This window comes from Microcaecilia unicolor, chromosome 12 (assembly GCF_901765095.1).
Source record: "Microcaecilia unicolor chromosome 12, aMicUni1.1, whole genome shotgun sequence".
Taxonomy (NCBI): Eukaryota; Metazoa; Chordata; class Amphibia; order Gymnophiona; family Siphonopidae; genus Microcaecilia; species Microcaecilia unicolor.
Window position 1 is genome coordinate 15,625,305 of NC_044042.1, and position 15,426 is coordinate 15,640,730.

A 15,426-nucleotide genomic window follows, 5' to 3' on the forward strand; every position below is an offset into this window, starting at 1 on the left:
GCTTTTTTGAATGCCGTCCTAGTCTGGTGCTAATGGCCTCTAGTGGCCGCATTTGCTTCTGAACATCTTGTTTAGGCACAGTAAGTATAATGTGCTGCCTGGCTAATGCTTCTACACCCATTACTAAAAGCACTTAACACACAGTTTACCATTCAGTAACTCCTAAAATACTAAAAAGGCCTTAACGCATTCTGCATTAGACATTAGTTTCAAGTCTCAAGTTTATTTAATGCTTTTCATATAATTCATTAGAAAACCTTCTGAGTACAAATTTTAACTAATAAACAAAATAGAAAGCAGAAGAGAAATTCCAATCCAAATAGCATAGAAAGTAGAACAGTCTATAGCAGATCCAGTGGTAGTAGTAGTAATGATTTTGTGACTGACTCTGCCAAGTACCAGAGGCGTAAACTCTGAACATTTACAGTTTACCACATGTTAAAGTGCTTAACGCTGTTAGCTGAAGAGTCCCGAAGTGTAACTGTCCTATACGGTATAAATATTCAACCAACAGCTAATAACACTGCTCTCAATAGATATGCTCACTCCGAAGCCAATTTGTGGTTGCTTCAGGGCAGTACAGTTTGATGCAAAGCAGTTCACTGTAATGCAAATAAAAGTGTGATTTATATCATCCCAAATGATTGAAGGTGATCTTTTATTCATTCCTTATAACATATTGGGGCTCTTTTACTAAGCTGCGCTAAAAAGTGGTCTGCTGCATCCCCAGCGTGGGACTTTCCCCCAAGCTGAAGCCACTTTTAGCACAACAGTAAAATGGCCCCATTTTCCATTTTTACTATTAATGGCCATGCGCTAATTTCCCCATTAGCATATCAGCACTTGCTGACACCTATTTTCTAAGCAGTACACGTGCTGCCGTTTTGCCATGTGTCAAACCAGGACTACCACCGGGCTACTGCTGCGCACTCCATTTCCGGTGCACCAGGTTAGTGAAGGAGCACTTACCATCACCTAAATAGGTGGCAGTATGGGTTCTTCCTGGAAATGTCCGCGCGCCAATTCCTGCGATTACTGCAGGGCCATTTTTTTGGGCTGAAACAACCTTTTACCTGCTGCGGCAAATCTACGTGCCAACGCCACTGCAGGCCCCCTTTTACTGCAGCTTGGTAAAAGGGGCCCTAAGTGCAGCAATAGAGCTGTGCTAACCGATTAGCCCAGTACATGCCTACTCTCTGCCTCAGACATGCCTCCAGCGTTAAAAAATAAAATCAATTTTTTTAGCATGTGGGAAGCACACAATGATTCCAAAACTGCCACGGGATGCCTGACCACACCCTGTGGTAGTGGTTTTAATCCTATGGTAAGCACGTATTAATGCTTACTGCAGCTTAGTAAAAGGGCCCCTTAATCTGATCTAACCTAGCAACAGAATACATTACATAATATAAAATGACTGGTCTAAAAACAGTTAAATCATTCACAATGGATATAACAATTATTCCTCACATATTAATATGAAAAATAGTGCAAAAATAGGTTAGATCGAATTTAGAGCCCTGTTTACTAAGGTGTGCTAGTGTTTTTAGCAAGCACTAATGCAAGAGACACATAGGAATATATGGGTGTCTCTAGCATTAGCGAATGCTAAAAATGCTAGCGCACCTACAACACGGCTTAGTAAACAGGGCCCTAAATGTTAAAAGGAATGAATGAAAGATCATTTTCATTTGTTTGGGATGATGTTCATTCAGGAAGTCTTGTTTTTAGACCAGTGATGTTATTACCTATTGATTACGGCTGATTGAATATATATGCCATATACAGCAATTACACCGAGATCTTTTCCTCCACAAAAAAAAATATATATATATTTTAATTTGGAAAGTTCTGTGATTTTTTTTGTGGGGGGGTAATTCCAGCTGTAATTTGTGTGTTTGTTTTTTTTGTTTATTTTCTGCTCTATTTTGGATTAGCAGTAAACAAAAAAAAAAAGACAAGCTAGACCAGAAAAAAAATTTCTGTACAGAGGTGAATTATAAAAATTGTATCACCAGTAATTACTATAATATGAAAATATAGAGGCCTTTTTATGAAGCTGAGCTAGTCAATGGGCTTAGAGCACACTTACACAGGTCTTTCCAATGCACTAAGGGGTCTTTTTAATAAGCTGCTGTAAAAGGGAACATGCGCCAGCGTCAGCGCATGTGTTTGACACGCGCTGAGGCCCACTTTTACCACAATGGGTAAAAGGATGTCTTTTTTTTTCTGGAAAAGAACTGGTCGTGCAGTAAATGAACCACTTGCCGCATGGCCATTTCGGGGGGGGGGGGGTGCACTTACTGCTACCCACTGAGGTGGTGGTAAGGGCTCACACGCTAACCCAGCAGTAACCTGGCAGCACACGGCGCTGTTCGATTACCGCTGGGTAAGCACTGGCGCTACAAAAATAGAAAATACTTTTGTAGCACCAAAAAATAGCACACATTGGGCGTGAGAACTACTACCGGGCTCCTGCAGTAGCCCGGCGGTAGTTCTGGATTGGCTCGCAACAAGCCTGTTGCCATGTGCCAACCCTTTAGTAAAAGGGTCCCTGAGCCCATTTCTAGCACAGACATAAAACAGCCTTCTTTAGTTTTTCCTAGAAATGTGCCTTGAATACCCACTCCTTTTGTGGATTGCTATGGATGAATGTATATATATTTTCCTTTGAATGAGGCTTATTTGCCTGCTATTGTAATATTTCTTATTTCATCTTGTTCTCTTTATCAAGTGATTTTTCTTGGTGTAATACTCAAATTTATTTATAACAATAAAGTTTTAAAAAAATAGCCTTCCTTCTAATTGTTGAATTTCTGGCCATGCATTGTTACCATTAGCATGCGGCCATTTTAAAAAATTAAAATGTGTGAGAACTTCCTGACTTCTAGTTTGGAGGCAGTAAGGGCTCCCAGTTGTCTGCATTTTTCAGTTAACATGTGCTATCAGTGCGCTAGCTGAATAGCGCTTCCATGCCCATTCTCTACCTCTTAAATCCAAAAAAACAACACTCCACAAAAAAACTAGATATAGAGGGAAATTCTCAATGTCCCTCCATGATGAACAATAATGATGGTGAGTCAGTATTCTCTCATACAAAACTTTATTCTTCATACAAAATTGTCCTTTCAATTCAACTTGCTTGAGATATTACAAGCTTTAAATCGGACCCATCACCAACATGGTCCACGTTTCGGAGACCTGCATCAGGGCATATGTCCTAAAACATTACAAGCATACAATTAAAGGATGTCCAAAATAAATCACAAATCCCTTACATATAACAACACATACCTCAATGTGACTCAGCGTTAGTCGAAACATACATTCTTCAAAATGGCGCCTGGACCAGTTGACCTCTTTCTGTCGCTCAACTTATCCTATATAATAATTTGGACCTCTGCATTTCTGTCTGGCTGCCTGGGTTCGTAACACAGTTCCTATTGGTCCGCCTTGGGGATGACGTCACAGGGCAGACCAATGGGAAGTGACAGGGAAGGGACCACAGCAGCAGCCACTGGAGGTGAGTAACCAAACGCCTCCCCCCCTGAGTTCCATGATCCCCAACCTCCCTCCCTCCCTCCTTCCACTCCCATCGCCCGAGTTCCACGGGCCGCAACAGCCCCACTGCTGTTTGAGTTCCACGCCCCCCCTCTCCTCCCATTTCCGCCATCCAGCGCCTCCTTCCGTCTCTGTGGCCTCTGAGTGCAAGGAGGATGTGTGCGGGTGCCCCAGCCCTTCGTACGTGGCAGCTGCTGTTTAAAAGGTTTTACCTCCTGCTCGGCCGGCAACACTCAAGTCCAGCAAGTATAGACGCCGCTTCAGACAGGCTGTGGTTCGCTGTTCCTGTGGTCCCGCCCTTCTGCAAACAGGAAATGAGGGCGGGACCAGAGGAACAGCGAACCACAGCCTGTTTGAAGCGGCATCTATACTTGCTGGACTTGAGTGTTGCCGGCCGAGCAGGAGGTAAAACTTTTTAAACAGCAGCTGCCACGTACGAAGGGCTGGGGCACCCGCACAGTTCCTCCTTGCACTCGGAGGCCACAGAAACAGAGGGAGGGAGGCACTGGGCAGCGGAAATCGGAGGGGGGGGGGTCCTGAGACAAGAGAGAGGAGGGAGGGGGAGGGATGGAGGTCCTGAGATGAGAGGGAGGAGGGGGAGGGGCCCTGGAACTTTGCTAGCGCCCGTTTCCTTTCTGTTGGAAACGGGTCTCTTTTACTAGTTTATTCAGATTTTGCTCACACCTTTTTCAGTAGTAGCTCAAGGTGAGTTACATTCAGGTACTCTGGATACTCTGAACATCCCACTAAGTAAAATTTGTTTCACCCTCCAAGCCTAGGCCTGTCTCACTTGCCTAGGTAATCTTTTCCAGCATCATAATTTCTCAACATTAGTACAGTAGAAGAAAAAAAAATTGCAAGGGTCTTGTCCAGGCAAGCTCAGGATGTTAATCTTGTCTAGTCTACTCTCAGTTTCTGTTTGGAACAAGATCATCAAGGGAATAGCACAGAATGTTGCAGGTTTCACCATAACAAAGTTCAGACGTTAATGGATACATTCCTCATGCTGAAGAAGTGACTTCTTTGTGTCACTTATTTTAGGACCATATACAGAAGTCTGTTTACATAGAGAGTGATTTTATTAGACCCGTGATACAGGCGGTGTCTCTGTCAAAACACGGACCGGTGTTGGGTCTATGTATGGTGCTTTGAATTAAAGACTATTTTCCTTACACGTGTGGAGCTCTGTGCCTTCCTCTGCTCCTTTGGGATTCTATTCCAGGTAAACATATCTACCATGGCCTATAGATTTCAGAGATTTGGGGATTGTTATGCTTTCCAACCCAACAGAAGTTGGAAAGAATTATACAAAAGGAGTCCAGATTGTCTGTCTGTGCCTTGGAGCAAAAAACCTCGTCAAACATTTAACAGAATGGGAGTCCTCAGTAAAAGGGGAGACAGGGGTCCTGACAAGACAGAGCCTGAAGCTCCAGCACCCTCCTGGTCAAAGAAATTGCTACCAGGAAAATCACTTTCAGAGTGAGGTCCTTAATCGAGATAGTCTGCAGAGGCACAAAGGGTGGACCTGAGAGCATAATCAGCACTTAATTTAAATCCCAAGCGGGAACAGACCCACACACAGGAGGATGCAAACCAGTGACCCCCCTTCAGAAACCAAGCAATGTCCCCCATAAGTGGTGAGGGAAAGGCCCATGATTCTGCCTTGGAAGCAAGAGAAAACTGCCAACTGGACTTTAAGCAAGTTCAGCGCCAAGCCCTTGTCAAACCCCCTGCTAAAGGAACCCCCCCAGTACCTCAGGAATCTGTGCCTTCCATTAGACCACACCAGCTCTCAAAAACCTTCTAAACCCAGATGTAGGCCAAAGAAATGGAAGACTTATGGGCCTTAAGCAAGGTGGAGATCACAGCAAGTGAGAACCCTTTTTCTCACTAAACACTACCTTTCAAGGACCAGAACGTAAGCCAGAAGGGATCCAGATCCTCCACTTCCATTGGATCCTGCATGAGCTAGCCCCAACCCTGGGGGAGTGGATTATCTACTAACAGATGAATCAGTTCCTCATACTACGATCTTCAAGGCCGATCTAGGGCCACCAGAAGCACCACAAAAGGATGTCATTCTAGTCTGCAAGCACCCAGCCTATCAGAAGCCATGGTGGGAAGACATACAATGGCTCCTCTGTGGGGCACTATTGAACCACTGCATCTATCCCCTGTGAAACTGTCTGTCTCCGGCAACTGAAGAAACGCTCTAGCTTGCCACTGCTGACCAAGGTCATGAGGTCAAAGACCAGCTGCTGCCACTAGTCCGAGAGAAGCTGAAAGGCTGCCTGCCCCAACTCCCGCTCCTCCGGATTCAGCAGGTATCAATTGAGGAAGTCTGCTTGAACCTTGTTTTTGCCAGCTATATGGATTGCTAACAAGGCCACCAGATCCACACCTCTGCCCACCGAAAAAGGGCAGCCACCTGACTCCTGGTGCCACCCTGCTTATTGATATTATCCACTGCCGTGGCACTGTCCACCATCACTCAGACCATTCTCCCGTGAACCGGGGGCAGGAACCCCATCAGAACTAACCTGACCACCCAGGTCTCCAGGTGGCTGATGGACCAAGAGGACTGCAGATGGGACCATCTCCCCTGCACCACTTTGCCCAAACAGTGATCTCCCAACCAAGGAAACTTGCATCTGTGGTGACCACCACCCAATCTAATGGGTCCAACAGGACCCAACAGAGAAGATGACTGGGATTGTCCCACCAGTCCAGACAGCTCTGCACTCTGGAAGGATGTGGTAGCTAGTAGTCAAAATCCTGACATGCCAGTATCCACTGAGACAAGAGGGCCATCTGAATAGGGCACATGTGAGTCAGTACCCAAGGCATCACCTCCAGGGTTGCTGAAATGGAACCCAAGAGCTGAAGATAATCCCAGACCCTGGGAGACCACAAAGACTGCACTTCTGGACCTGAGGTTCCGCTATGCACTCCTCTAGAAGGAAATCTGCTCCCCTCGCCATTTCAAAGCAGACACCCAGATACTCCACGGTCTCCCCAGAAAGGATCATGTCCATTCTATTTCTGTGCAGTTTTAAGGGCCAGTTAACTTTTGTTTAATACACTAAATATAAATGTAGAATGAGTTGCATCTACAGTGGTGGAAATAAGTATTTGATCCCTTGCTGATTTTGTAAGTTTGCCCACTGACAAAGACATGAGCAGCCCATAATTGAAGGGTAGGTTATTGGTAACAGTGAGAGATAGCACATCACAAATTAAATCCGGAAAATCACATTGTGGAAAGTATATGAATTTATTTGCATTCTGCAGAGGGAAATAAGTATTTAATCCCTCTGGCAAACAAGACCTAATACTTGGTGGCAAAACCCTTGTTGGCAAGCACAGCGGTCAGACGTCTTCTGTAGTTGATGATGAGGTTTGCACACATGTCAGGAGGAATTTTGGTCCACTCCTCTTTGCAGATCATCTCTAAATCATTAAGAGTTCTGGGCTGTCGCTTGGCAACTCGCAGCTTCAGCTCCCTCCATAAGTTTTCAATGGGATTAAGGTCTGGTGACTGGCTAGGCCACTCCATGACCCTAATGTGCTTCTTCCTGAGCCACTCCTTTGTTGCCTTGGCTGTATGTTTTGGGTCATTGTCGTGCTGGAAGACCCAGCCACGACCCATTTTTAAGGCCCTGGCGGAGGGAAGGAGGTTGTCACTCAGAATTGTACGGTACATGGCCCCATCCATTCTCCCATTGATGCGGTGAAGTAGTCCTGTGCCCTTAGCAGAGAAACACCCCCAAAACATAACATTTCCACCTCCATGCTTGACAGTGGGGACGGTGTTCTTTGGGTCATAGGCAGCATTTCTCTTCCTCCAAACACGGCGAGTTGAGTTCATGCCAAAGAGCTCAATTTTTGTCTCATCTGACCACAGCACCTTCTCCCAATCACTCTCGGCATCATCCAGGTGTTCACTGGCAAACTTCAGACGGGCCGTCACATGTGCCTTCCGGAGCAGGGGGACCTTGCGGGCACTGCAGGATTGCAATCCGTTATGTCGTAATGTGTTACCAATGGTTTTCGTGGTGACAGTGGTCCTAGCTGCCTTGAGATCATTGACAAGTTCCCCCCTTGTAGTTGTAGGCTGATTTCTAACCTTCCTCATGATCAAGGATACCCCACGAGGTGAGATTTTGCGTGGAGCCCCAGATCTTTGTCGATTGACAGTCATTTTGTACTTCTTCCATTTTCTTACTATGGCACCAACAGTTGTCTCCTTCTCGCCCAGCGTCTTACTGATGGTTTTGTAGCCCATTCCAGCCTTGTGCAGGTGTATGATCTTGTCCCTGACATCCTTAGACAGCTCCTTGCTCTTGGCCATTTTGTAGAGGTTAGAGTCTGACTGATTCACTGAGTCTGTGGACAGGTGTCTTTCATACAGGTGACCATTGCCGACAGCTGTCTGTCATGCAGGTAACGAGTTGATTTGGAGCATCTACCTGGTCTGTAGGGGCCAGATCTCTTACTGGTTGGTGGGGGATCAAATACTTATTTCCCTCTGCAGAATGCAAATAAATTCATATACTTTCCACAATGTGATTTTCCGGATTTAATTTGTGATGTGCTATCTCTCACTGTTACCAATAACCTACCCTTCAATTATGGGCTGCTCATGTCTTTGTCAGTGGGCAAACTTACAAAATCAGCAAGGGATCAAATACTTATTTCCACCACTTTAGGTGGCAGCACCACACATTGTTAAAGCAGGGCAGAATTCTGTGCATTCTTCAGTAGTTTTACAGCAGTTTTTATTCTTATCCAATGATACAACAGGGGAAGTTTACAATTTATGACACGCATTTGGAGAGCAGCCATTGCCCCATTTAAGTCCACCAGCTATACCACATCGCTACATTTGGATTTGGATTTTGGATCAAGCTCGTGCCTCTTCAGTAGCAGCACAAGACTAGTATGTACTTTCCTGTCCCCATAAGGGAATACAATCTAAGGGGCCCATTTATGAAAATGGAAGTGCGTCAAAATGAAAATAACCGTGCATTTTCCGTGCAGCCATTGACCTAGCGGTAAAGACTCACAGGGTAACCAAGCGGTAATGACCTACGCATGCCAAATGCCACTTGGCGCACATCCGTTACGCGTGCCCGACAATAAAAAATATTTTTCAGATACGCGTATCGGACGCACGCCAAAAATGAAATTACCACAAGAGCCACGCGGTAGTCGGGCAGTAACTCCATTTTGGCGCACATAGACACTTATGTGGCTTAGTAAAAGGACCCCATAGTTTTTGAAGAGGTAGATTTGAAAGGAAGGCAACGATATGTTTGTGATTAGCTGTAGAATTTTTTGAAGAGGTAGGTTTTCATTTCTTTTCTGAAGTGGAGGAGATTTCTGACGCTTCTTACGGTTTTATCGAGTTCCACCATTTGGAACCCAGGTAGCTAAATCCTGCTGTGTAGATAATTTTGTAGATGGTGTTTTTGCAGTTGGGTAGATGCAAGAGTAGGTAGTTTCTGTTTTCAGGGCTGGCATTTCTTGAGGATAGTTCAATTTAAGCATATATTTAGGTGCTATTCTGAATAGTATCTTGAAAATTAGGGTGCTTGCTTTGAAAAATATTCTTGCCTTGACTGGTAGCCAATCGGGCTCATTTTCAAAGCACTGAGCCTCCCAAAGTTCCATAGAAACCTATGGAACATAGCCTCCCAAAGTGCTTTGAAAATATGCCTCAATGTAGGGCCTCTTTTACAAAGCCGAGGTACCGATTCCTGGTGCGGCAAATGAGAGGAAGCCCATTCAATTCTTATGGGCTTCCTCTCGTATGCCGCACAGAAATCACTAGTGCGGCTTTGTAAAAGAAGCCCGTAGTGCGCTAAGAAATGTCTTATGTTTTAATCAAAACTTGACATACTGCCCTTTCTTCAATAAGGTCAAAGCAGTGAACAATAGAAAAGTAATTCAATAAAAGTTAGAAAAGGATGCAATCATCAAGAGAGCAGGGAAAAAAAAACCACATTCCTATGCTTCCTGGGTTCTACTATACAGACAGGTCATAAATCATATTTAGGACATATTCAAGGCAAAACATTGAAAGCTACATTAAAAAAAAAAAAAAGAGTTTTAAGTAGCTCTTGAAAACAAGTAAAGGAAACCTCTGCTCTGATACCTGGGAGCAAATTATTCCAAAAATATGGGGCCAAAAAATGAAACGCAGACTTCCTAGTAGTGTCATAGCGAGCATGCCTAGGGGAAGGTAGGACCAAACGATGGGAATCAATGGAACAAAAGGTACAGGATGGGCTATAGAGAATGAGTAGAGAAGAAAGGTACGAGGGCTTGCCGGTGTGCAGGACCTTGTGGGTAAGAATGAGTGTCTTGTATTGTGATCGAAATGTCACTGGACATGCTAAGCTCTTTTTTTTTTTTGGTACATTTGTACCCCGCACTTTCCCACTCATGGCAGGCTCAATGCGGCTTACATGGGGCAATGGAGGGTTGAGTGACTTGCCCTGAGTCACAAGGAGCTGCCTGTGCCTGAAGTGGGAATCGACATCAAAAAGAGGGATTTCCTATTCGCTTTATTTCTGGCCATGTGCTAATGGAGCCATTTAAAAAAATTACTGCTAAATCCAACTGTTACCACACATGTTATGGACATGCTAACCAGTTACCACAGTGGTATTATCAGCTTGCTAGCTGATTAGTGCATTCACATCTATTTTCCAACCCCCTCCAGAAAACATTTTTTTAAAATAATTAACACAGCACACACAGATGGCAAAACTAACACTGATGACTTTAGCATGTCCAGTGTTGTCATTTTTGCTGCATTAGGCATGCAACTAACTCAGGACCCTTTATTACATCTTAAGAATTATTTTATTCTAGGTCCAAAAATACCATATTTCATGTGTTAATGTTTAATACAAATAAATATTACTGAAACTAAATTATCAAATGATACTGTAACAGTTAAGTGCATGTCACTTATCTTAAAAACAAGTCATACTAAACTCTTCATGTTGATACCTTTTCTTCTATTTGGTGCACACCTAATCTCTCCAAAATTTAAGGTTTCTTTCCACAGCCACTTTTTTCATGAGGAGTATTCCCTTTGGGATTACATCAAGCGTGTGACCATCTATACGTCATTTGAAAATTCCTTTGTTTGAATATCAGAAAACGCCCTATTGTCATTTTTAAAAAATAATAATAATGTAAAGGTCAAAAAACATATTTCCTGACTAGGCTATGAAACAGCAGCCATACAATGAACTAAAAAAATCTACTGGATGCAAGCTTCTATTTCCCTGTACATGACAGTAGAGAAAGCTAAGAAACAATAGCCTAATTTAAGGGTGTAGTAAATACTGCATTTGAATGTGGTTTGTTTTAAACTCTCCTGTACCCTCTTAGAGCATTCAATTCTTTTGTGAATGCTCAGGATCACTAACACATACAAATACACTACCAGCATCCAGATACACACATGGTAAAAATTACTCCAGGGGTTTCAAGCAAAAGAGAAACCACAACATTAGAAGCCAAAATTAGAGATCTCTCCATTCTGCAAACCTCAGCTCTTCTCCCTTAAGACTGCAAAACCCACTGCCATGGTAAGACATTCAGCTGAGAAGCAGAGATTACTGTCTGTGACATCGATAGAAATCAAACAAAATAAAACATGGAAAAGAAAATAAGATGATACCTTTTTTATTGGACATAACTTAATACATTTCTTGATTAGCTTTCGAAGGTTGCCCTTCTTCGTCAGATCGGAAATAAGCAAATGTGCTAGCACTCCTCTACCTGTCTGTGACATAAATTCTGACAATACAGCTCTTGCGGTGCTGGAGGCACAAGAGAGATGGGGACTAGTCCCTGATTTTTTTTGTAATGGAACCTTTTCCCCCATCAGTCTTGGGACTCTGTCTGAAAATGTCTCCTTGGGGGCCCTTAATCTGAACTTATGCCACTGCTTTCTGTGCTTGTTTATATATACCAGACGTTTTTGGCTAGGTTTCTCCAGTGACTGTTGTCTCGCAAAGACACACAAACTATAAGAAAGAGAAATGCATGACTAAGCAAGCTCTTGTACTACATCTCTTTATGTCAGGCCAATTTTAAAAAATCATAACTTGCTATGACTCCAGTTTGTTTTCCTTCATGAGACTAATGTAAACTCCGAAACTGTGGTAAACTGAAAACCTTTACTGACAAGCAAATTTTGAAAAATCAGTTTAATATACATGAACTTCAACTATTGCACACAAACTGACAAATTATGTTTATGCAAATTATACACCACATTAAAAAAAAACTTCACAGAAATGCAGAAAGTTTGATAAACACAGAGGATCACTATATATAAAAAGGACAGAATCCAGCTAAAGTAAAACTTAAATGGCCTCATAACTGGAGTGAGCTTTGCCAGCAGCTTCAGATGTTGGAAAGTAGGACCAATGCCTGAAAGACTTCTGGGTCCCGTAAATGGCAAAAAATAGATCAGGATCAAGGCTGGAGTGGGCTTCCACAGCAACTGCAGTACTTGGGAAGTAGGACCACTGTCGGGCAGACTTCTAGGGTCTGTACCCCAAAATTGGCAGGGAGAGACAGAGATAGGCTCATTTTCAAAGACATAGGGCTAGATTTACTAAGCGATGCTATGGGCGCGTTAGCATTTTTAACGCACGTAAACGGTGAACGCGCGTTAAACGCTAACGTGCCCACAGACATGTATAGGTAAAATTTACAGATAAGTTAAAAACGCTAACGCACCTAGGGCCGGTCCTAGGGTCTCTGGTGCCCCCTGCAGACTATCAGTTGGCGCCCCCCCCCCCCATCTCCTTTCTCTTTTCTGCCACCCTGCCCCTGTCCAGCGATTCTCCTTCACCCCATCCCCCTCCCATTTATGGCCACCTGCCCGCCCTCTTCTCCCCCCAACATCCCCCTTTTTCTTCTTGCCACCCTGCGTGGTTTAAGTCTTTTTTAACTTACCTCTGTCCCAGTGGTCGCATCATTTCAAAGCCCTGCCCGTCTCTAGCCTTCCCTCCCTTCATGAGTTCGTTCCCTCAGAGTCCCGCCCTCGAGGAAATGACATCAGAAGGCGGGACTCTGCAGGAACAAACTCACGAATGGAGGGAAGGCTAGAGACGGGCAGGGCTTTGAAATGATGCGGCCGCTGGGACGGAGGTAAATAAAAGCTTTAAACCCCCAAGGGCGGCGCGGTATAGCGGCGCAGCACCCTTGAAGGCAGGCACCCCCCTGCGGTGCTTACCCCGCTTACCGGGTTTGACCGGCCCTGAACGCACCTTAGTAAACATACCTCATAGAGACTTACAAAGTTAAATTAATCCAGAATTAATCTCCATCATTAAGCTAGGACAGGGGTGGGGAACATTTAGAGGGTTGCATGAATGTCAGTACTATCCCTCGAGCTACAACACTATGGGGACCTTGTACTAAGCTGCAGCAAGCACTAATGTGTTCTTAACCACTGGGTTAAAAGCACTATTGCAGGGAGCACTCAGGTGTCACACAGTAGTTTTGGGATCAGCGTACACTTCCCATGTGCTAAAAAACAGAATTTATTTTTTAGCGCTGGGGGTGTGTCTGAGGGGATGGAGAGAAGCCATATTCTGCACTAATTGGTTAGCGCAGCTACGCTGCCGCACACTAACCAATTAGTGAAGAATTAGTGCACGAACCCTTTACCTCCTAGAAAATAGGTGTTGGTAAGTGATTTCATAGCTAAGGAAGAGCGACTGATAGTTTCAGCCCAGGACAACGGATTATGGATGAGATGGTTTACAGCTGGCATAGAAAACAAAAATGGTACATCAGATATCTGTAAATTCTGTAAGAAAGAGCTGGAAACAGCATCTCGTAAACTGCGACGTTCTGATAGCAGAAAATTTCTACACAGAACAGCACAAGGTGGAACATCTCATTCATTGCAAACTTTGCAAACAATACATGACTGTACCATAAAAGCACTGGGATCATAACCCTAAGAGAACTGTGGAGAATGAAGAGATTCTGATCACCTATGGCATCCCAATCTTCACCAAACAAAACAAACAAAAAAAAATAATCTGGGTGCAAGGAAGCCAGACAGTGGCAAAAGAGGAAAGACCCCAGAGCAGCACTGATCATAAAGGTGTCAGTCTCGGGTGACTCCATAAATTGCGTAGAGAGGAAGATCCTCAAGTAGCAAGAAATGTAGTCTGAGGCCAAGTAAATGGGGAACATTTCTGCATCTTTCTTCCATGTCCTTAATTAAAATTAATTTTCAAGCACAATAAGTTTTCTATACAGGTTACATCTTATGAACTCCAGAAAGGCACTCTCTTTAGCACAATGCAATTACTACAGCAAGCTTTACCAGTAACTTTGGGAGACAGAGATCTTACTCCACATACCCTGGGGCTTTGATGTGAGCTTTGCTGCCACAGTATGTGCAAAACTAACTTATTTGCAGACTTTGCCTACCCACCACCACCAGAGTGACACACATCCTCTGTGATACACACACTGACCTGTGAAACAGAAAAGCATTTATAGAATATACAAACACACAAAGTGACACGCACCTCTGTAACAGGGACATGCAGACACAGGTACTGATCTGTGAAGCAGGGGCACGGACGGACACACACACACACTCTGTAACAGGGACACACAGATTCAATCACATACACACGGTGACCTGTGCAGCAAGGACACACACACTCTGTAACAGGGACACACAGATTCAATCACACACACGGTGACCTGTGCAGCAGAAAAGCATTTATAGAATATACAAAAACACAGAGTGACACGCACCTCTGTAACAGGGACATGCAGACACACGTACTGATCTGTGCACGGACCGACACACACTCTGTAACAGGGACACACAGATCCAATCACATACACACACTGACCTGTGCAGCAGAAAAGCATTTATAGAATATACAAACACACAGAGTGATACGCACCTCTGTAACAGGGACATGCAGACACAGGTACTGATCTGTGAAGCAGGGGCACGGACGGACACACACACACACTCTGTAACAGGGACACACAGATCAAATCACACACACACACACACTGACCTGTGCAGCAGAAAAGCATTTATAGAATATACAAACACACAGAGTGACACGCAGACATACGTATTGATCTGTGCACGGACCGACACACACACACACACTCTGTAATACGGACACACAGATTCAATGATGCGCACGCTGACCTGTTACTTCCTGTAATAACAAGGACAACACGCAGCTACACGTACTACAGCTCGGTCTCTGTACGGGGTCGACGCCTCCTGGGTGACTCCCGGAGCCCCCGGGGCTCGCGTGATCACACGCAGCCCCTCCTCCAGTCTCCCTTCTCCGCGCGCAGCATAACCCACATAAGAATCCCAAGAGAGCGCGCGGGTGTACCCCCGTCCCCACCCCCTCCTCAACCGTCACCCCGCAGAACGCACGAGCCGCTTACAGCAAAAATCCACTTCAAGTGCACGCGATGGAGATGACCGCCGCGCGCGCACGTCACCGCCCCCTCCTCCTCCTCCTCCTCCCGCCCAGTCCGTCCGCTCGTTGCCTGCGCGAGACTAGAGCCACCACCAGGTTCAGACCACAACAGCGCGCGCTACTCCTTGGCGGGACGCGGCCTCCGGCAGCATAAGGAATTTGCACATCCGGGGGGGGGGGGGTGAGGCGCAAACAGTGACACTTTGTCCACCGTAGGAGATGCTAAACCCTCTCCCTGACGGCTTTTCTATAAAGTAAACTATGCCAAAATATTTCACAGGACCCCAAAGTCATCCACAAAGGAAAGATATTCAACATAAAGGGATCTTTCACTTGCTCATCTTCC